We start from the raw sequence: 21,178 nt of genomic DNA, 5'->3' as shown, positions 1-21,178 counted from the left end.
TGCTTTGTGTGTACCACTTGCACTTGTGTAGATTTTGTGCATAAGATCTGAAGGCTGAGAGGAGGAGCCAGAAATTAAGATGCTGCTTCCTCTTCTATGCATTCATGCATTCTGTGAACCGCTCTGAGACCTCCAGGTATAGGGCAGTATATTAATAATAATAATAATAATAATAATAATGAAGAAGAAGAAGAATTCAGTACCAGATGTCATGCTGTCTGAACAATGTTTGCCCAAAGGGGCTGAATCATATCCTTGGTGTTCAGATCCTGCCTACTGTGTTCTTCTTGTCTAAGCCAAGCTATGAAGGGGGTTCTATTTCCTTGTCGCCAGCCTTTGTCTGACATACTTCCATATATATGTATGTCCCAGGATTTGGACTGAAGACGAGCGCCTTCATCATTATGGCTTTTGTGTCAAATCTTAAAGCTGACACTGAGTTCTGATACAATAATGGCTATGTTCATGGGGCTGGATGATAAACTAAAGTTGAAACTCAACAAGGGGTTGTGGGTTGGTGGTTCTTGTGTTGAGGAATTGGATAGATAGCATGCAGTGGATGGGGCTCATGGATCCAGCATGTTACTGCAGACCCACGTAGCTATTTCCAGCAATGACCAGTTTGCCAGCTATGGTTGTTTTGGGACCTGGACTACCAAGACTCTGTAATCCATGCTCTGCTAACTCCCTCATCTGATTGCTGTAATGTAAGGCTTCCCTTGACATTTTTGGTGCCAGTTAAAGATGGAGCTCCATGTTAGGGATGGAATATTCTGTCAATTTCAGTTCTCACGGTTTCTCATTTTCCCTGGTCTTAAATTCAGTTATCCACATTTTGCAGCAATTTGCAATTTTTTAAACAGCAAATCCTCCAGACAATCTATCAGTGTTTTAGTGTAAATTTCCCCCTAATAAACACATTTTTCATGCAGTTTCCACATATGCATTTTTGTATGTTATTTTCACCAATATCTTCATTGTTAATACAGTCTTTCCCCTAATATGTAGTATGAATTTTTGTACGCATCCCTTGGTACGAGGACTGCATCACAAAATCTGGATAACTGCGAATTTTCAAGAACACTTGTGTTTCAGTTCACTTACTGTTTTGGAAAATGTGAATTTGATAGATTCAACTGTAAGTGCATACTGAATCAAATTTCTCCTCCCTTCCCACTCCCAACCCAGGCCTTTGTTGAAAATTTCTTTTACAAGTCCAGCAGTAAATTGATGAGGATTGTCCTCTGTACTGCTCATATGGTTTGTTTTAAGCTGTTTAAAAATTGTTAGTTAAGAATTCATTGTTTTAATGAATTGATGCCTGTGCTGTAAATTGCTCTGGGATCATAATTGATGAAGGGCAGTTTAGAAATTGAATTAGAAATAAAATAATGAATGGTGAAGTATGCTTTGTTAATCATCATCATAATTTTTATCTCAGCCTTCTGCCAAGCAGCTCGGAGAAGCATCCCTGGGGGTTATTCTGCTGATCCTCACAACAACCTTGTGAGGTAGAATAGACTGAGATGGTGGATTGACTCAGCTTTATAAGTGACCAGGGAAGTAAACTTGGGTACTTCTGGTTCAAACATACCATTCTATCCACTACATCACACTGGCTCTCTCAAAATTCCTGGCATTGAGTCATCACAAATTATCTGCTTAGCCAGAAGCTTTGGGCTCAATTAGAGGGAGATTTAAAGACTAGAGCAAGTCCAGCAAACATTCAGTATGAATCCCAACAGTCCTGTTATTTATTATAGTTATAAAAAGGCTGCAGCACAGGGTCTGTCACAGCAGCCTCCATGCCAGAACAAGAGAATAATGTCTCCTTGCTCCAATGCTGCTTGCACCCAAGTCTATGCTACACATTCGTAGAGCAGCTGACATTAGTATTGGTTGACAAACTTTTTTTTTACTCAGAATAGTTCTACTGTTCTTTCCATGTCAGAAGACAGGGGAGCACTGCTTTTATTTAAAATGGGCTACAAGAGCACAAACTCTCCCCACATGCTTAAGCAGTGTGTGTGTGTGTGTGTGTGTGTGTGTGTGTGTGTGTGTGTGTAAAATACTCACCCTTTAAATAATTTAAAAACCAAATCTTTTTAATGCTTTCATAAAGCTGAACATGCTCGAGAAGATGTTACAGGTACTGTCCAGTAGGTGCTGATATTCCAAACAGTACCACCTGATATTTAAGCTGGGGAAAACATTGCATTTTCTCAGTGGCAAAATAGTACAGTGTAAAGGTTTGTGCTTTTTAAAACCATCCTTCATCAGATGATGCCAGGGCAGGTGGAAGTCCTAGCACAGGGCTTTTGCTGATGGGAACTGTTGGATGAATCCCACCTAGAGGGTTCTAACTAAGAAATACACTGTAAAAAAGACTTAAGACAACAAAGTTGAGAGAAAGCAGAAAGTGTTTTAACAGTACAATTCTCTGCCCACCAAGTTCAATGAGACTTTACTCCTTCACAAGTAGGTGTGCATGGTATTGCAGCCTTAAAAAAAAAATTTCAAAGAACACCTAAAAGGTCTGGGAGAGCAAGGTTGTTTTTATCTGGTGTCTTAAAGGCAACAAGGAAGATGCCAAGCAAATCTCCTTGGGGAGTGAGTTCTGTACACAGTGCCACAGCAAAAAGAGAGAGACCCTTTTTCGGGTTACCACCTGTCTCACCTCTGAGGGCAGTGGCACCTAGAGCAGTGTCAGAAAGATGACATTTGCATGGGAGAAAGGATACTTTGGTCCCAAACCAGGGGTAGGCCATTCCATTTTGGCTCCTGATGCAAAATGGAGATGTGCTGCCACCACCAAAGCCTCATTTACAAGGGTCATGAGGCTGTGGCAGCGACTTCTGGACTCCCCAAAGATCTCATGAGATTTCATGGGGCTCTCACAGTATCACTGGAACCTGGAAACCATTGCTGTAGCCGCTTCTCTGGTGGTGGCAGGGACACCCATGGTGGCGCCCCTTGGATTCTGCTGCCTGAGTCAGCTGCCTCAGTCTGCTGTTCAGACAGGCCCTGTCCAAAACCATAAAGAGCTTTATGTTGGCTGGAGCTGATTGCCGTCCACCACGGCACTCTTTTTCCACAGAAAACATCTACGGCACTCTACAGTCTCCTACTGCTTGACTGTGGTAGCATAAGCATAGGAGATGAGCCACCATTGCTTAATTCATCATTTTTGGCAAGGGACATTGCTGTGGGCCACACTGCATTTGTCTCCCGCCCCCATATGAAGCAATTGCAAGTATTCCTGGCAGAGCACTGCAGTGTGCAGTCTGAAGAATGGAAGTTGTTCCTGGAGAAGACAGGCACCATTTTCTCGCAAGCTACCCATGCCAACAACAGAAAACCAGTAGTGTGGGCTACTTAGTTGCAAAGCACTGTGCATGGATTTTTGCATGCTACTGATCGACAGTGCCTAGAAATCTCTTTTCAGCCCAGGAAACATCAGTGCCTCACATCTAATGTAAATGTGGGGCAGGTGGACATGCCTTGGCCAAAACGATCTTATGGGCCAATTAGTCTGGTGGGCCTAATTAGGCCAGTGGGATGGAGGTTCCCCATTGCTGAGCTATGGGATCAAGGAGTAAGCCTCTGCCGCATGCAGATGTACACACCCAGCAGGAGCATATGCAACCTCTCAAATAAGTGCTTTGTATGCTTAGCCCGACATCTCTGTGGCTCTTGCCCTATTTCCCCAAGGCATGACAATGATTTGGCTATGTGGTGAACCTACTCATCTGTCACTCTTACAACCAGCACTTTCAAATGTTTCTTTTTAGAAAACCAACCTGGTTGAAAAAAATAACTCCAACATGGGATGCATGAATCAGTTATGAGATGCAGTCAAGACAGGACTTGCTTCAATAAAGATTTAAAACGATGTCCTCAAGCTATCACACACAACCACTAAATTATCAGTCCACAGTAAAAACTTTTAGTTGCTACCAACATAAGCTGCATTTGAGCAGGTGATTACAAGTTAATGGTTCTAAAACCACTTATGATCTGGTGAGCTATACTCCTTGCTGAGTTGCTATCCTATACATCAGAAATAAGCCCCATTCAGTTCGATAGCCCTCACTTGTATGTGAGAGTAGGGTTGCCTCCTTTATTTCCTATGAAACATGATTTCTTGACATTTTTATTTTGAGGAAAGGCTGCATTCTGCCCCCCTCCAAAATAAAACCTTTTAAGTGACTCACCTTAAACTAGGTAGAAAATCAGCCAAAAAAATCTCTTATCCTTGAAAAAGTTAAAGACAATTTTGACAAAAAAGAGGCACTTCATTATTAGAAGACTTCCCTTCCAATTGCATTTCAGTGAGGACATTGTGCAGCACAACTGTATTTTCTTTTCTTTTCTTTTAAAAAAATCCTAGCCAAATTTTCTCCCAGTTTGTGTATCACTTTTCTACAGGGTCATCCACCAAAACTGATTTCCAATAGGTTAACCACAAACAAAAGGAAGTATCTCTTCCCTCTCAACACATAATTAACTTACAGAATTCATTACCACAACACGGTCCTAGTCATTAGTTTAGTTGGCTTTTTAGAGAGATTAGACAAATTAATGGAGGATAAGTCTATCAATGGAGGATAAGTCTGGATGAATTTTGGGTCTGCTCCAACAAGGCATTTCTCAAGGTTCTTAAGTGGTGCTATCAGGTATGGCGTACAAAGGTATGACTGTTCGGTTTAAGCACTCTAGTGACACCTTAAACATCATCAGATTTATTATGGCATAAGATTTCATGGACTAGGATTGAGTTTTATCCACACATGTACACACTTACCAGTGGTGTCAAATGGCTATGAAATGCAAATACAGCAAATACACTTGGTTTCACTGTTTTACATTTTCCTCTATAGCTGTATGCGTACCCAGCATAGTATAGAGGCAATAATGTTGTACTGTGTCTGGGAGAGACCAGGTTCTAATCTCTACTCAGCCATGAAGCCCACTGGTGACCTTGAGACTGTCACCATTTCTTACCTTTTTGCTACAACAGACTAACAGTTACCCCTCTGGAAGTTGTTCAGTGTGGTAGTGCAGAGACATTGCAATACAGTGGATGCTTGGGTTGCAAACGTGATCCGTGCAGGATGAACGTTTGCAACCCGCAGTGTTTGCAACCTGCAGCTGTGTGTCTGCGCACACACGGGTTGCGATTCAGCGCTTCTGCACATGCGCAAAGTGTGATTTAGCGCTTCTGTGCATGTGCGACTGCCGAAACCTGGAAGTAACTTCTGGGTTTTGGCGGTCCATAACCCGAAAAAACACAACCTGAAGTGTCTGTAACTCGAGGTATGACTGTACCACGAAACTGGGAAAGGTCTTCCTCCTCCTCTCCATTGGACATCCAAGACTCACCACTCACAGGAGAGTTAGGCTGTGCAGACATTCTGACAGTCTGTATGCTCACTAGTGCCGATGGTAGGCCTTTCAAGTCTATGAATCTGCTGCTTCCCGAGGCCAAGACAGTCACCATTCAGGACATTTTCACAAGTGACAGTCAAAGCACCTTTTAGGCTTTCTTATGCAGTTTGTGTACACATTTGTGAAGCTTTGCAACCCATGCACAAGTTTTCAGAGTGTGCGAAGGTTCAGGGGTGGACTTTGGTCTTTCAAATTTCAGTGGCATCCTGTGTGAGCCCAAAATTCGGTGTCTTCCCTCCTCTTTCCTTCTGTTCTGCTCAGTTCACTATGTTTTAGTTGGCAATGCCCTGCAGCACCCCTGGCTTGGTGCCCAGTGTGGTGGAACCAGTCACGCTACCCTACATCAAGTTACATTCCCATTTCAACCTTCATGACCTTTTGGTATCACCTCTGAACAGATGCCCTCTGCCTTAAGTGCAATATTGTTTTCCCATCCACCATGAATACCACTATATTTCTAAAACTAGGCCAAGTGTGGAAAATTCCTCAGCATGACTAGCTATGAGGCACTAAAGGAGATGTCTCCCTTGTGAAGAAAGGCAATGTGAATCAGATAGGACAGTGCTGATATCATTATCAAAGGTTTGGCAGTGATAAGCAAAGTGATTTTTAAGGCACTCCCTCGAATACCAATATGCTACTGTGGCTACTTGGTGCACGCCTATAACTGATACTACCGACTGCTTGGAGACTTGAATTTCCCCATCACAATTTTATTGAATTTAGTTCTTCAAGGAGTCTCCCTCCTGATGATAATATTATTTTATCATCATCACCACCACCTATTTATATAGCACATTTGGAATGTGCTAAGAACTTTCCTTCCTATATATGGGGGGGGGGGGGATAATGTTGAAGTTTGAGGCCAACATTCTATTCTGTGAAGCTGCTCAGGAGCCACAGGCCAGTGGTGGGGGAGGCCAGAGGCAGAAGTGGGTGGAGCAAGGGATATAAATTTTACCTTTTTTTTCAGTACAGTCATACCTTGGGTTGTCAATGTGATCCGTGCGGGAGGCACATTCACAACCCGCAGCATTTGCAGACTGAAGCGCCATGTCTGTGCACGCGCGTGATGCAATTTGGCATTTCTGCACATGCGCATGACACCATTTTGCGCTTCTGCGCATGCGCAAGCACCGAAACCTGGAAGTAACCTATTCTGGTACTTCCTGGTCCAGTGCGGTCCGCAACCTGAAAATGCACAACTTGCAGCATTCGTAACCCGAGGTATGACTGTAGTTCCTTCACAACCACACCCTACCCTATCCTCTGCCTAGGCAAGCAAGAAACATTATCAGAGTTCAAGGACATATTCCAGCCAGGCAAAAACAGTCCAAGCAGATCTGGTAAGGAGTGTGGCTTGGGAGGTTGTGTGGTCTGTGGAGAATCCCAAGGGACAGGTGGAGAGGCCTGGAAGGAGGGCTGCACTTGGTCTGCAGGCCTGAGGGTCCCCAACTCTGCTATACATTACTGCAGTAATTCTAACAAAGGCTATATGTCAGGCCACCATCATTATCATTATCCCCATATGGAGTCTGACAGAATTAGTGGCTTGCCTACGGCTATCCAATGAGTTTGTAACTTAAGCAATATGGTACTCCAGTGCTGTAAACACTGGTGTATACTGGCTACATCATGTCAAATGTTAGCTGGCCTTCAGGTGATAGCTAAAGCAGCAAATGTTAGTCAGTCGCCTGAAGTGGAACAGGTATTTATGTTCTATTCAGAAATGTATAAGGGCAATATTTTCTTATATAGATGTTATTTGGTGGCGAAGTCCTCTTACCTGTATGCAACTTGCTCTGTACTCTTCTAAGGGGAAGAGTGGGATGAGATAAGGTGCAGCAGCAGCAAGGAACAAAGGAGATCTTCACTGGATAGAAAACAGTGTCTGTGAGGAGGAAGGAAGGCAGGGCAAATTATGTACACATGCATGCACGCATATAGGCTGATGGAATGAGACATGGGCAGCACTAGAGTTCAACAGGGTCAGGCAAGTGCTGGGTCCTGCTTCTGGCTTCATCAGACACCCAGAGCAAATTGAAGGGCTCGATTTTCCCAGAGTCCTCTGGGGGAGGACAACGATGGAGGAACCCACCCAGATCACTCTGAGCTTCCCTTAAGGGAAATTAATGATTGACATCTTGCCCAAGGATTGGTCTATTGCCCAAGGAATTCCAAAATCCTGGAGCGCAGTCCTGGGAAGAAGCCATTTTAAGGGGGTTTAAGCAATTGTCCTTGTGGAGTCAACACTTTGGGCTTTCCTTACATACTCATGTCACACTCCTGCTTTTAATCTAAAACCCTGGGACTCTATACAGTTGCATTCCAAAATCTGGGGTTTTTTTGGGGGGGGCAGAGTTTTTTTCTCTACGTGTCAAATCACAGCCAAATCACACCCAAAGAAGACAATAAAAATAAAAAGGTTGCTTTGTTCCATTAAGCTTAAACTCTTAATGTAAGGTGAGAGACAACAGGTTCAGACAGCAGACGTACATTTCAGAAATGCAGCAAGCCTACTCCCCCTCAAAAGTGGGTCAGATGACCACTCTAGAGTCAGCCTGTGCCCCGTGGAGTGGCCTTTTCTAAATGAGATTAGGTTAATGTAATGTGCTTGTACAGGGGTTACTACTTTAGGCCCTGAAGAAGTTCAAGCTGGTGGGGCATTCAGCAGCTTGCTGAGTAAGCAGCATGTCTCTCTGACAGCGTGCTACATTCTCCACACTTGCAACCTGCTTATTGTTTCCAGGCAGAGTTATAGGGTGCATTCACACTTACTGTAGGTGGCAAGGCAGCAGGTCAGACTGAAATAATCCCATGCAATCTCTGCTGATGGAGCCGACCTGCATCCCTTCCAGCCAGACCAAAGGGAACGTGGCAGCATTGACAGAGAGACCCTGTGCAACAGGAAGGGTTTCTGAAGCCGCCAGTGACCTTGTGGGGCACTTAAGTGCCAGAGGAGAGCTGAGCACTTGTGAATGTCTGTCCTTGTAATGATCATAGTAATTTCAAGTGATTGGGAGTAGACGGTGCTGCCTCATTGCAAATGTCAAAAGTGATATTAATACGGCACTAAACAAAGGCCAGCTAACTTTGCAGGAACCTGATTCCAGATGCATCGCCGAGCCGAGGAAGCAAACAAAAAATGCCTCCCAGAACTCGAGAGATTTGACTGATGTAAATAAATCTCTCATCTCGGAAAGCACAAAGAACACAAATTATGACAAAAGGCGAGCCATATGTGCAGGAGCAGCTGAGGTTTTTAGCCAACCAAGCCCGAGGGAAAGCGCAATAGGCAGTTCTCTCTTTGATGGCCTCCTCCTAACAGCCCACAATTCTTGAATATGCTTGTAGCAGAGAGCAGGTGCCAACGGCTGCAGTTTTGACATTCAGGTCAACTCTTGCCGCTAACTACGTGGGAAGTGCCCTGCCCAGGTGATTCTGTGCTACTCAGATCCGTTCTGTTATTTTGGTGGATATGGAATAAGCCATGGCATAAACATGAATAAAGAAGCTGCTTTTATTTTTGCCACGACAATGAACACAGAGCCTCTAGTTTTCTTGACACAGTCTTGGGGAAGATGTGAGTTCTGCTGTAAAGGTGCATTAGACTCCCTCCAGTGGTAGGTTGCATGCCTGCAGCAATAAAAAGGAGCACTATCCATACACTGAATGGGATCTAAAGTGGTGTTAGGAGTCTCACTCTCCCAAGTGAGCCCCTGTCTCTTCTTCTAACAGAAGGGAAAGCCTGGATCCAGCAGCAACATCAGGGTTCAGCAAACCTTTTCAGCAGGGGGCCGGTCCACTGTCCCTCAGACCTTGTGGGGGGCCGGACTATATTTTTTTTGGGGAGAAATGAACGAATTCCTATGCCTCACAAATAACTCAGAGATGCATTTTAAATAAAAGGACACATTCTACTCGAGTAAAAACATGCTGATTCCCAGACCGTCCGCGGGCCGGATTTAGAAGGCGATTGGGCCGGATCCGGCCCCTGGGCCTTAGTTTGCCTACCCATGATCAACATCTTCATACTTGTCCCATTTTTTAAAGGAGCAGGTTTCTGTTTCTTCCTGTTAGGCTCAAAATTGCAGGGTGGTCAAATTGCCTGTTAGCCACTTGAAAGCTTACTACTGGTATGTGTGTGTGGCAGTTATCTGAAATATTTGAGTATCTGGTCATGTTGCTAGCAAACTACTCACCCCACCACTTCTGAATAGACCCAAGACTGGTGGTAGTTTGGTGATTGTGGTAACATTGAGCTTTCCACATGTTAAGCTAAACTGTTAAGCAGCTATTGCGTGGATCCCATTCATTAATTTCCAGCCTCATTTCCTGGCCATGAAAGGTTGCTTGGAAGAGAAGAGGGTGAAAAATGAAGTAAAACAGCCAGACTCTTTTTCTAATTTTGCTCCTCAGAAGAGCTTAAGTATATAGATGCAAATGCAGTCCTTTTGTTTGCAAATTGAATCTTTTATGCTATACAAAGCTCCCATGCTTATTTGAATGGTGCACAAATTTCCCATCCTTTCACTGTATTTCTTGTATAGCTCATAAACATTACCCTAAATGTAAAAACTGTGCTATTAAGTCTAAATTGTGTTTAATATTTGTCTTGTTTGTCTCTGTTTGCTTTGCTGTTCTGTTGCCAATATGTTCAGGATGCAAATTGAAGTGACTTCAATGAAATAGGAGGAAGTGCATAAAACAGCAGAAGAAGTGTATAAATATCTGCTCTCTCTTGGTGCTAAAAATGTGGGGAAATAGCATGAAATAATTATGATTCCTTTGGAAAGCCATGCTTTAAAAAACAGACCAGCGATTCTCTAACATGTAGATATGAAGTCTCCATTGCTATGTTTTTCGGGCCAAAGTCAAAGGCTATAGAAGTGTCACCAACAAAGACCATGCAAAAGAGATGCAAAAGAACTGAAGAAATCCTCCGACATATGTTCTGGCTCCGTGTTATGAGAGACAGTGCACATGTGCTCACCTGTCCCTTGTAGCTAAGAGTTCTGTAAAGACCTAGAGAGAAGCAGAAGCCACCAGGTGGTACTGCACATGTATGCAAATCCATTTATCTGATGTTGCTGTTAACCTTTTTCGTTTTAAGTGCTAATGAATTTTTTACATTGTTCTGAGGCATGTGTGTGGAAGGCAATTAACAAATAATAAATGCACACATGTGAACAATAAGGCATTGCACTTGCATGTAAATGTGTGCACATGAACACTAAGGCACACAGCCTGCCATTCCAAACACACTGTAACACAATGAGGTGTTGTTTAGAAGAGCCAAAGGGGCCTCAGGCAGTTTTATTCCCATCACCTATAAACCAAAACTGGGTTGAGGACCATTTATGAGGAGCATGTTTGAGGTGCAGCAAAACTAAGCAGGTCTGGAGGACTAAAACCCAGTGTCGAATTTACATATAAGCTAAACAAGCTATAGCTTAGGGCCACACTCTCTTGGGGGCCCCCAAAAAATAAAGGAAAGTTTTTCAACAATTACTTTGATAAAATACATATTTTGTTATGTGCAAATGGCTTTAGATACCTACAGTATTAGGTCCATAAATTACCATATAGTATATATCCAAAACAAAAAACAGTGACAATTTGTTGTTGACAAAGGACAGCGGGACATATAAAGGGTGCCAGTAGCTTAGGGCCTTCAGTAGCTTAGGGCCTCATCAAACCTAAATCTGGCCCTGCCGAAACCAGAACCCAAGAAAAAGAGCTTTGAGCCAAGCAGGATAAAGGTGTCTCCAAAATGCTCCCTGCAGTGAAAGAACATCTCCATCTTTTAATGACATGTACTCTATTCTAGACCTCCACTGAAAAACCTTCTATAGTTACGTACAATCTATATCTATATACCACTAATGCATGTTTTTCTTCTGCAGTAAGATAGAGCATCTCCAATATTTCCCTTTTTGCATGACTGTCTGCATCCTACATCCTGTCTGTTATATATTGATTGCAAATGGTTCCTTCCACCTCTTCCTTGGGCTCACAGAAATGTGGTTGATCTAGCCTGGGCTTCCGAGAAGGCAGCTTGGCAGCCTATTTCACAGCCTGCTGGATGTTATGAGCTAGAATGCAGGCAGGAAGAAAACAGCTCAGGTGGGCTGCAATATTAAACAGGGATTGCTTGTATGCAAAGCAATGAATACTGCAGCTTGCCTAATCAGGTTTCAAGGCTATTTGGCACTCGTCTTCAATCTGAACATGAACATGCTTTTACCCCAAACAGAGAAGATTTATATAATTTGAGGTGACCATCACCCACCCCCAGAGAAAGCATTAGTACTCAAAACACTTTTCGGTACAAATTGGCACTCATTCGGTGCCAATATTTATTGCTTGTTGTTCATGCACGTACAGTTGGGAAATAAAGAGGGAGAGTGGTTAGGCTTCTGCAGTTCTGATACAAATGTGCATGCAGGTCTCTCTGTGTATAGCTCTGTCAAGTATGAGCAATTGTGCCGATCAGCTGTTTGGTGGGAAGGAGGTGTGGGAGGGTGTTATAGAGTGCTTTTTTATTTTAGCTGATATTGATTGGATTTTTGAAATCTCCAGGAGAGCTTTTGGTTTCTTCTAACATAGCTTTTGATGTTGTGTGAGCCACCTTGAGGGCTCAATAGTGGAAAGGCAGGATGCAAATGTTTAAAATAAATAAAACAAGACGCAAATGAGTGAGCGAGAAAAGCAAAATACTTTTGGCTCTCTTTCACACACTCCTCTGCCTGCTGTGTACTGGAAGGGGCGATTGTTTGCTTGCCTGAGGCGATTTCTCATCTCTGGAGAGAATAAGGTTAAACATTTGTTTATTGAGAGGCCTGATCCTGGGTTGCAATCCCGCTCCTCATCCCATCACCAGTGACAGAAAAAGAAGTATCTCTGTTGCAGATCCAGTAAAATACATATGCATGAGAAATTCAAAATCCCAGATCTGAACACTTTGCAGTGACATCTGGGGTCAAACAAGCCTAATGGCCCAGAGCTATTTTCTCTACACCCCATAGACAGCTTTTTAAAAAATGGCAGCAGCACAGACAAATTGCGTAATTCGCATGGTGTACTCTTTGCCTGCTTTTTGGAGCAATTGAATGCAATCTCCAAATTGTGCCTGTAAGATCTAAACTTTGCACCTGTTGTCTTCCCTTATATTCCCAGTTCTCTTTCTCTCACACACGTGGATACCTTTTTATCACCAAGTAGTTTGGAGGTTTGGGGTTACATCTGTATTGTGGTATACACAGAATCAGTAAAAGCATTTACTGAAAAGAACCAGGGCAGTACATCCTCAAACAGATCTCTCTTGTTTCAACACTCAAATTTTGTCAAGCCGTCCAGTCGATTCAAACAAATAAAAAGCAGGTGAATCCAGCTCCATTATTCTGAAATGGAACCATTGTAATTATGTGTCCAAGGCTCTACTGGCTCCGTAAAAAAATAAACGCAACTCAGAAGAACAGTATGGAGCAAATAAGAGGGAAAATGCTGCAGGGTATGAGGATATAGTTACGCTATATACACCTTACACGTTGGTTCTGCTTGTAAAAGCAAGTGTTAAAAAGGAACACTTGGGCATCTGGACATATAATTTTCCCTGTGATCTTTGTGATAAGAATTGCAAGGTTCATATTTTTGACTAATTACTGAGTAGTGGACAATGTGGTGGGGTAACAGTGTCCACCTGACCTCCTGATAACAGCTGCTGCTGTTCACTGAGAGGGAGAGGGGGAGTGTTGTGGAAGTGGGGAGGTTGGTGTGGTGCAAATGCACCAGCAGAAATGCCAGTTTGACTCTGCTGGTGCATTTACACTGTGCCCCCAATTCACCCCTTCATCTCTTTGGTAAGCTGCAGTGACTTTGCTGTTGGGAGGTCAGGTGAACACCACCACAGCACCATCTGCTGCTGCTAATGCTCCTGCCACAGCTTAACTCTGGGCATAGAAGAGAAGCTGTGGAGTGGAACCACAGCAGGTCCTTTCCTGAAGCCTTACCAACCACTTCATTTCCTCTAGTGTCATTATGCCCAGGTGTTTATTGTCCCAGAATATCATTTCTCACAAGATTTCTAGTCTGCTATGTATGACAATGGCCAAGAAAGCAAAGTTCTCCTAGGGCAGGGATGGGAATCCTGTGGACACAGATTGGGAAGCCAAAATATGTAACTTATTGGGATAAAGCAAAGCAAACCAGCTCTACCTCTCTTTTAAATCAGAACCAGTGAAGGCGGTGAAGGTCCTGTGTGAGTGTCTGGAGGCGGTTGGAGGATGGATGGCGGCTAACAGATTGAGGTTGAATCCTGACAAGACAGAAGTACTGTTTTTGGGGGACAGGAGGCGGGCAGGTGTGGGGGATTCCCTGGTCCTGAATGGGGTAACTGTGCCCCTGAAGGACCAGGTGCGCAGCCTGGGAGTCATTTTGGACTCACAGCTGTCCATGGAGGCACAGGTCAAATCTGTGTCCAGGGCAGCTGTTTACCAGCTCCATCTGGTACGTAGGCTGAGACCCTATCTGCCTGCGGACTGTCTCGCCAGAGTGGTGCATGCTCTGGTTATCTCCCGCTTGGACTACTGCAATGCGCTCTACGTGGGGCTACCTTTGAAGGTGACGCGGAAACTACAACTAATCCAGAATGCGGCAGCTAGACTGGTGACTGGGAGCGGCCGCCGAGACCATATAACACCGGTCTTGAAAGACCTGCATTGGCTCCCAGTACGTTTCCGAGCACAATTCAAAGTGTTGGTGCTGACCTTTAAAGCCCTAAACGGCCTCGGTCCAGTATACCTGAAGGAGCGTCTCCACCCCCATCAGTCTGCCCGGACGCTGAGGTCCAGCGCCGAGGGCCTTCTGGCGGTTCCCTCACTGCGAGAAGCAAAGCTACAGGGAACCAGGCAGAGGGCCTTCTTGGTAGTGGCGCCCGCCCTGTGGAACGCCCTTCCAGCAGATGTCAAAGCGATAAACAACTACCTGACATTCAGGAGACATCTTAAGGCAGCCCTGTTCAGGGAAGTTTTTAACGTGTGACATTTTACTGTATTTTTGGTTTTTATGGAAGCCGCCCAGAGTGGCTGGGGAGGCCCAGCCAGATGGGCGGGGTATAAATAATAAATTATTATTATTATTATTATTACAAAGCAAACGTTCAAGTTGCACTTCACAAGTAAGAATAAACACACATTTTCTCTCTATAAAAATGTATATCCATATTTTGGGGTGGGCATTCTTTGTGAAGCAGCCTCAGGTGCAAATGCCAATACATTTTGCTCTGTCAAAAGCTTGCCTGTACATAGCTAGGATAGCACAAGGGGGCAGGGTGGGAGTGATAAACCATGTTATCACAGTGTGTGTGTGTGTGTGTGTGTGTGTGTGTGTGTGTGAAGAAGAGGAAACTGTACATCAGAAGGATCTGCAGGCCTGGAGAGGCAAATGGCTAAACAAGATGCATATTCTCTGTGTTCTTAAGTGGCATTGTTGATCAAAGAAAGAGTTCACAAGCACACAGGCCAGAATGGGAAAGAACCACCTCTCCTTCTCCTCTGACTCCCAACTCCATGGTCTGTACGTGATAAAGCAATCTAGCCACAGGAGTGCAAGGTGAAGTGATCAAACTGCAGAATAAAGGAAACTCTATCTGGCCAGTGAGTCGCATTAAAAGTTCTGATGATAGCATGACATATTAGGGATAGAACCAAAAAAAATATTCGTGCTCTAGACAATAATGTTCCCAGATTAATTCCATGACATAAAAAGGACATTTAAGATTGGAGAGAAGTCCTGCAAGCCATGGTGGCCATTCACAAGCTACGGTAATTAAATTACGGGAAACGTATGAGTCAAGTCACCTGCTATATTCTTCTAAGAAGCTTTCATGATCTCAAAAGTGGTGTGTGTGTGTGGAGATTAAACAATGAAGTCATAGCAGCTGGACATTCCGATTTGCCAGCAGGACTGTAGCTAGGGGGTGGTGTGGGCCCCCACCAGGAGTGCAGGTGATTTCCCCCCTGCAAAATATGTCCATAAATATAAATATTGATTATCGCCTCATAAGATATGGTTTTAAATAGAGGGTGAATTGAAAGGGTGGGTGGGGGGTGTTGGAGGAGAGGTGGAAAAAACAGCTAATTTGTCCATGGCTAGGGGGTACAATCTGGACAGTTCTGCCGGGGCACAAGATCACCTAGTTACGGCTCTGTTTGCCAGTGCACCCATTCCTCTGTTTGTCATTGAGCTCATTTTGTGAGCTGAATCAGGAGAAAAGCTGTGTGAGAATCCCTTACACACATCATGCCCATCTGTGTTTGTATCTGGTTTTTATTAAGCATGGGTGTCCCCTTAGTTCCAATACTTCTCCCTATGTTACTATACCTCTATGTACATGCATTTTTATGTGTAGGCAAATATACAACTGCATGAATTTGAGAATTTCTGACTGCTTGACCATGCTGATACATGTGTATATAAAATACACACAATGCCCGTTGTTAAGGCAGCTCAGCCAGAAGTTGTACTGGCTGGGGTCCTTGGGTAGTGGGCGATGGCGGATGATTACTCTGGGTAGCCTGCCCAGGTGCCACTGATGAGGAACTTGCCTACATCACTCTCAATAATCAGGAGGTCTATTCCATTTAATGAAGTCCAAGATGAGCCTGTCCCTCTGGAGTGGTGACTTGTGGCTACACTTGGTGTAGAGGCTGACCAGAAGCCCAGCAGGGTCTCCATGCTACACTGCAGTTTACCCACCAGTAGCTGCTCCAGCTTTTTCAGCTGCATCTTGGCCACCATGGTGGCAGAGGAGGTGGTGGCCACTGAGCAGAGCATAAATTACATCATTGTTGTCTCTCTTCATGAACTCTTATAAGCATCTCTTGTAGTGCACCTACTCCTATACCCACCAACATCCCGCTGATCAAAATCAGGATGCTCATTTTTGGTCCTGAGTCCTCGCTGAAGTAAGGTGACTTGTGTGAGAGTGAGAGACCCAAAAACTGAGTGTCTTTTGGTCTGGCACTCTGGCATCATCCAGGTGACTTGCCAGAGTGCTGGAGCAAAAAAATGGGATATTCCAGGAACCACTCAGAAGTCGTGATGGTTTCTGTAATTCCAGGATGTCCCACTCAAATTGAGAATGTTGAGTGGTAAGTACTCCCTCTGATTATATTTGCTGTTCCAGAGCTCAGCCCCTGCCATTTTTTGGAACACTGCCACACTGTCTGGAGCTTGACAGTTGCTGAGATGCGACAGCCAGCAATGTGGGAACTTTGTGCATGACCTTCAACATCAACTTCATTGAACTGGTCATGTTGTTTGGATGCCTGATTATTGTCTCCCAAAGCAACTACTCTACTTCCAAAAAGCAACAACAAAAGAGGTTTAAAGACGCTCTCAAATTAAATCTGAAAAAATGTAGTATAAGCACTGATAACTGGGAAACACTGGCCTGAGAGTGCTCCAACTGGAGAACAGCCTTTACCAAAGGTGTCATGGACTTTGAAGAAGCACAAACTCAGGGCAAAAAGGAGAAGAAGAAGAAGAAGAGTTTGGATTTGATATCCCGCCTTTCACTCCCCTTCAGGAGTCTCAAAGCGGCTAACATTCTCCTTTCCCTTCCTCCCCCACAACAAACACTCTGTTAGGTGAGTGGGGCTGAGAGACTTCACAGAAGTGTGACTGGCCCAAGGTCACCCAGCAGCTGCATGTGGAGGAGCGGAGACACGAACCCGGTTTCCCAGATTACGTGACTACCGCTCTTAACCACTACACCACACTGGCTCACAAGCTAAGAGGAAGGCATGTTTGGAAAACCCTCACTGTGATCAACTCCCTCCCAGAAACCTATGTCCCCACTGTGGAAGGATGGGTGGATTCAAAATTGGCCTCCACAGTCACTTATGGACTCACTGTTAAGACCATTTTCATGGAAGACAATCTTACTCAGCTACAAGTGATGGCCAAAGAAGGAGAAGGAGAAGGAGGAGAAGGAGGAGATGGAGAAGGAGAAGGAGAAGGAGGAGAAGGAGAAGGAGAAGGACAAGGAGAAGGACAAGGAGAAGGAGAAGGACAAGGAGAAGAACATGTCAAAATCAAAGCTCACAACTATCTGGATCACCTCTCACTTTGAACATTTTTCTACTTCGTGGCAAATCACAACCTGCATGCACATCAATGCTGTGACAGAGTTCAGTGGTGTCACCATTATCACCACAATGGTTAGGCAATAAGGCAAATGTTTGTACTGTACTTCACAAGGGAAAACATAATATTTCCCTATCTTGATATATTTTCCAGTGAATCAAGTGACCCTTCTCTCTTACACAAAGCCATTTTGGATATTGTCCAAGAAACCAGCTGGGTGCCTGGTTAGGATTTCTTGAAGGCTTCGCTGGAAATCACAGGAAAAGAAAACAGCACCATCTATAGCTTCCTTGGTGTACCAGGCAGGCCTACAATGGAAAACTGTGCTCACAGGCATTGCGCCACTTTGAAGCAACATTCAAGGGAGCTAATAATAATTTAACCTTAATCACTGCTATAGGAGAATCACAGGCAATTATATCAAAATTATTAGTTCTACTCAGTTATTACCTTCAATAGTGAATTGAAACATCAAACAGGAAAATCTGTGCATGCAAAATAGAGAAAAAAAAATGAGGGGAGCCTTTACTTTATAATTCTTCTGCCCCTTCTTTTGCAAAAATGGCTTTAAGCTATTTCACATTCATTTTGCTCTTTCTAGATTAATCCTTGGAAGATGGAAGATGATCTTTCTTTGCCTCACCAGTTTGTTGTCATTCCCCTCTAAGATCCTGGCAAATGTGAGATTTTCTTCTCTTCCCCCGCACCCTGCCATTTGAATGAAGGAAAAAATTAACAGGGATCCCACCCACCCCCATTTAAATATGTTTTCATTCAGTTCAGTGACAGAAGAACAGAATGCCTGAGACTCTTGAGTTACAGGATGTCTTGTTACTGTCAAAAACACAATTGCCAACAGTTTCTGCTCAGATACCAAAAATTGAAGGCTCAGATAATATGCTGTTTTGAACCTGCTTTCATAAGCTACTTGAGAATGGCTCCAAAGGACAAAGGCGGAATACACTGGAAAAGGATAGAATTATCCTAGACTTCTGCAATATCCTAAATAGTGTTTTCTGAGACACTGAAAGAATAGGATGAATGTTATGCCAGATATTTTTTTGCAAATGTGAATTCTAATTTGCATTATTTGTTCTCCACAATTAAAAGTGAGGTAACGGTTTAGCAGATGGAACATTTTCATTTGGCATGTTCTCCTTGCTGTGCCAGTAACAAGACATTTGTTTGTATCTTTTAATGCATGGGTTTCCATTGTGCAGAAAGGTACTAAAGATACATGTCAGAGATTGTTTTTATTAACAAAAGTATGCTATAAAGAGAAAACTAAAACATTATACAAAAGAGAATATGCAGTCATATTACAGGACAAATGGTCAGATCTCCTATACATCATCATGCTAATGCAGATATCTCTCTCTCTCTTTTTCAGGTTCTCTCTTTATCAGAGTTCAAAGATCAATGTCACCTGAGGGGAGCAAAAAGGATACCAGCTATGAATGTGAAATCACCTATGATAAGATTTCTAGCCTGCCAAATCTTGAGTTCTGGGATGGATAAAACCAGGTGGGGTATTGCTTTTGTTTGTTACAACATTATGCATTTTTGTGTTTTTGTATTTTAAACTTCCTTGTGATCCTCAGATGAAGAGTGGTATAGTAATAATAATAATAATATTGAGGAAGAGCATATCAACTCTGGGGTGTTGGACAGGGCAAGCTTTGGGCAAATTAAGGCAAGTGTCACACTTTGCTGCAGAGGGAATATCAATGGAGGCGGCCCCTTGGTTACCCCACTGAAGCCCCCCTGACTACTCTCTTCTGTGGGAGGACAGGTCAATGTATGCCACCTGGCCTGGCCTGATGTCTTAGGTACAATGCAGTGGAGGACACCATCCCATCGCCAGTCCACTAATCTACATGTGGAATGAGGGAGAAGGTGCCAATATGTATTGAGCTGGCTTCGGTCTTAGATGCTAAGATTTGAGCTATAAGTGAAACAAATTATTTATTGCATTTTGTTACCATTTTGTCACAGAACAACAGCACCCTATACCCCCTTCCACGTTCACATATTCACCAAATGTGCAGAAGGGGGAAGCAGGATTCTGCCTTTTATCCATGGCTATGAACTCCGTGGGGATGCGGGTAGTGCTGTGGGTTAAACCACAGAGCCTAGGACTTGCCGATCAGAAGGTTGGCGGTTCGAATCCCCGTGACGGGGTGAGCTCCCATTGCTCGGTCCCTGCTCCTGCCAACCTAGCAGTTCAAAAGCACGTCAAAGTGCAAGTAGATAAATAGGTACCGCTCCGGTGGGAAGGTAAATGGCGTTTCCGTGCACTGCTCTGGTTCACCAGAAGCGGCTTAGTCATGCTGGCCACATGACCCAGAATCTGTACACCGGCTCCCTCGGCCAATAAAGCGAGATGAGTGCCGCAACCCCAGAATCAGCCACAACTGGACCTAATGGTCAGGGGTCCCTTTACCTTCATTTTTTTATGAACTCCATATGCTCATTCAAAGGAGCAAAAAGAACCTACACATGTACAAGTTGTATATAAGCAGGCAATTTCTATCAGATCATGCACATTGCCAAAGTAAGACACCAGATACAGAACCTACATGTACCTTTGTGTTGTATGTTGGCTGTGTTCAGCTTTCCACCAAACCCATGGATGCCCGTGGGCAGGGGCAGTGGGCATAACCCCACTTCATCCATGCATTCATGATTGATTGTGGTCTGAACAAGATTTATGTATTATGCAGCTATTCTAATAAATTTGAATACTATCTTTCCCACTTTCCATACAGACCCAAAGACAGATCCATTTCCAAAGTCATGTCTCATCCCCTCGGAGCTCCAGGCTGCCAAATCCCAATGGACTGGGGCTACTGATTCATCCATGCCTCTCTCTTATCCCTTGCCAAGCTTCTCTTCTTGATGCTGGAGCTCGTAGCTACATTTCTCCTCCATCAGCCATTCCTAGTAACAAGCCTCCAAAAGCCAGTTGACAACCACTATTTGTTGATGCCTGGAGCACATTAAGCCTCATGATCGTCATCATGATCAGGATCATTATTGCTGCTTTAGTTCAGTAATACTCATTGACCATCATCACATTGTTAATGCCAGTAAGTCCAATCAGTGCAGCTTCCAGCTTGGCTAGGTACTGAACTTAACACAGCAAGGAAGCTGCATGCCAGGTTTCGCTGCAGTTACACAGACGTCCACTTCATTCCCAGCCTGGAAAATAGTCCAGTAATGTGACCATTATGTGTCACAGGCCCTCATAACTCTTTTCATTAATACCCTTCTGCATCCTTGCTAGTTACACTCCTGGGCCTTGCAAACAATCCTGAGAGGACAATGCCAACACTACAGTGCTCTATATTTCCCCATTGCCATTTGCTGTTCTTAAAGGCAGGTCAGGGCTTTGCATCTACTCTGTTTCCTTGTGGAAATCCCTGTTTGGGAAGGAAGGTAGTAATTTAAATGCATATGCTCACATAAATACATACACACATAGCGTGAGTGAATACTTTATTGTGCTTTGACATGTTTTCTCTGCTAAGGTGCTGCTAGATGGGCAGTCTGCACTGCACATCATGCAAGTCACAGTGGC

General features: G+C 43.9%; 1 long non-coding RNA gene across 2 annotated transcripts in view; it reads right to left on the bottom strand.

Annotated features, from left to right (window-relative positions):
- Window positions 1-7,252: 7,252 nt before the first annotated feature.
- Window positions 7,253-21,178, bottom strand: part of LOC308587552 — a 101,342-nt gene continuing 87,416 nt past the window's right edge. The window contains exon 4 of one of the 2 annotated variants that reach the window (XR_014008441.1): window positions 7,253-7,339. This is a non-coding gene — a long non-coding RNA (uncharacterized lncRNA). Of the gene's footprint in view, window positions 7,340-18,854; window positions 19,025-21,178 lie in introns of those variants that run through there. The other variant, XR_014008442.1, reaches the window with a different exon arrangement.

The sequence above is a fragment of the Podarcis bocagei genome (assembly GCF_964188305.1).
Source record: "Podarcis bocagei genome assembly, chromosome: 5".
In the NCBI taxonomy this organism is placed as follows: domain Eukaryota; kingdom Metazoa; phylum Chordata; class Lepidosauria; order Squamata; family Lacertidae; genus Podarcis; species Podarcis bocagei.
The sequence above is the reverse complement of the archived record's forward strand: the minus strand, read 5'-3'. Positions and strand labels throughout refer to the sequence as shown.